Below are 2,500 nucleotides of genomic sequence, written 5' to 3'. Positions count from 1 at the left end.
CAAATGAACAAAAAATCTGGTTAATGAGTTGCCCAAAATAAATCTGGTTAATGAGTTGCCACTTCAACTTTTCACTGCGGTTGGTTACAGTCGGTGTTCTCGGGCTTAATATTCACCCCGGGGGGGCAGGGTGGGTGATTCTGGGGGTAGTGTCCGGGAGGGTGAGCCTTTTATTCGGCAGGAGGCGTGTGGGGAAATCATCAACCTGTCAGACGATGAGTTGTCACAAATGCCATTGCTTAATGAAAGCTGCGCTCCCGAACTGGACTGACTGTCTGACTGTCTGTCTGTCCGTTTGTCAAGGGGAGGAAAAGGCGGTGGTGGTGGTGAGGGTGGAGCTTTACGCTCAGGAGGGGAGACTTTCCTTCATGCCAATTAATCTGCAGCAGAAAGTCATCCCCCCCCGACTGGGATTCGAAGCCCGGTCCTGACCACGAGACCACCGGGGAGAGCTGCCTCAAGTCCCTGAGGGACCTGGACACGAGGCCGAGGACACACGCACGCCTGCTGCACTGGCAGCAGCGACCAACAGGGGGCTGACCGGCTGATCCTTCCCTTTCACAGGCAGGCTTTTGGCCCTCGCTCAAACGACAAAGGTGTTCAGAAGGAAGTCCTGGGGGGGAGGGAGGGAGGCAGGGAAATCAGCACAAAGCAGGTCCCCTGGAATCTCACACCTGCGTCCCAGAAAACAGGTCTCCTGGTCAAAGCAGTCCTGCCCCGTCCTGCCATTAACGTGACAATGGACAGGGCCCCGGCAGCTTGAGACACATCTTTTTTTCAATATGCAAGTTCTTTTTAAAAAGGTTTCCTTCCACAGCAGCTCTGAGTAAGAGTGAGAGAGAGAGAGAGAGAGAGAGAGACACTGACTGACACTGACACTGACACTGACACTGACACACACACACACACACACACACACACACCGTCTCCCATCCGATTGGTGGACTATGGGATTGAAAATCGAACTTTGAGTTTCAATGCAGGGGGGAGAGCGCGAACGCAGCCCCTCCCAACTACCACACGCGCGTTGTTGTTGTTGTAATATAGAACTGCAAGTTGCCGTTGTCGTGGTCGTTTCGAATCAGCACAAAGCAGGTGCACTCCCTGGAATGTCACACCTGCGTCCCAGAAAACAGGTCTCCCGGTCAAAGCAGTCCCGCCCCGCCCTGGGATTAACATGACAACGGACAGGGCCCAGTCAGGGAGCAGCTTGAGAGACACCTTTCAATAGGCGCTTCTGAAACATTAACGCCTTGTTTCTTCCGACAGTTTAACCAGCGATTAACATGACAACGGACAGGGCCCAGTCAGGGAGCAGCTTGAGAGACGTCTTTCAATAGGCGCTTCTGAAACATTAACGCCGTGTTTCTTCCGACAGTTTAACCAGCGATTAACATGACAACGGACAGGGCCCAGTCAGGGAGCAGCTTGAGAGACACCTTTCAATAGGCGCTTCTGAAACATTAACGCCTTGTTTCTTTCGACAGTTTAACCAGCCTTTAACACGCCTTGTGTTTTTATTTCCCATTTCCAGCCAGCCAGCCAGCCAGCCAGCCGAGCCGAGCCAGCATCTGCAGTATTTTTTTTGATTGGTCTTGCCTGCCGTGGAATGAATATTTCAACACGAGCTGCTGATTGTCAGCACCTCACCTCTTTCTCAATTGGCCGTTGCAATCTCACTCACTCGCTGTGAGACACGTCACGTCCCTAGTTTACCTTAAAGAGGTTTCCTTCCACGGCAGTTCGTTAGTGACTGAGACTGACTGACGTAGGTCCGTTGAGACACAACCCTCCCCCATCTGATTGGTGGCCTACTGGCAAATTTACCAATCTGTCAAGCAATCCTGGCAAGAAAGGAAAAAACGGCAACTTCTTTAAACTCATCCACTGTTGCAATTAGAAACGGTGGCAAAAAATGTGGCCAGAGTGGGAGAGAACGGCAGTGCTTCGAGACTGCTTTCAACACCGGCAGCCAGAGAACAAAGAGGGAGGGCAAACAGGACCCGAGATCAATTCGCATCGAGCGCGGTATCGCTTCTCGGCCTTTTGGCTAAGATCAAGTGGTCAAGTGGGGGAAGGCAACCATTTGGAGCCTTCCTGCCATTGTATGCCGGGGGGATGCAGTCAGGGAGAAATCCCCTCGGGCAGAGTGTCGAGCTTTGGCTTGTAGAGCTTTGGCTTGATGTAATGTCACTGCAAGGAATCTGGAATGAATCTGTAAGGCAATAAGGCACCCCAGAGTGTCAGAAAAAAAGAAAAAAAATCTGTTCTTATCAGTTTAATATCTGATACGTCCCCTATCTGGGGACCATATATTAAATTGATTTTTGGAACAGGGAGATGGACTAGGGGCTTGCTCCGTCCACTCCACGCATCGACCCAGTATTGCAGTGTCTCTGGGAACGGTGCACCTCCCTGTGGGGAGATATTCAAAAGGAAAAACAGCTCTTTCCCAGTGTCTCTGTGTGTGTGTGTGTGTGTGTGTGTGTGTATTATTACT

General features: G+C 51.3%; 1 pseudogene; it reads left to right on the top strand.

Moving 5' to 3' along the window:
- The first annotated feature begins 2,208 nt into the window (after positions 1 to 2,208).
- LOC137313116 (U2 spliceosomal RNA) lies at positions 2,209 to 2,416 on the top strand (annotated as a pseudogene).
- The last annotated feature ends 84 nt before the right edge of the window (positions 2,417 to 2,500 follow it).

The sequence above is a fragment of the Heptranchias perlo genome, unplaced genomic scaffold, assembly GCF_035084215.1.
Source record: "Heptranchias perlo isolate sHepPer1 unplaced genomic scaffold, sHepPer1.hap1 HAP1_SCAFFOLD_442, whole genome shotgun sequence".
Lineage (NCBI taxonomy): Eukaryota > Metazoa > Chordata > Chondrichthyes > Hexanchiformes > Hexanchidae > Heptranchias > Heptranchias perlo.
This window is presented reverse-complemented; position numbering and strand designations above follow the sequence as displayed.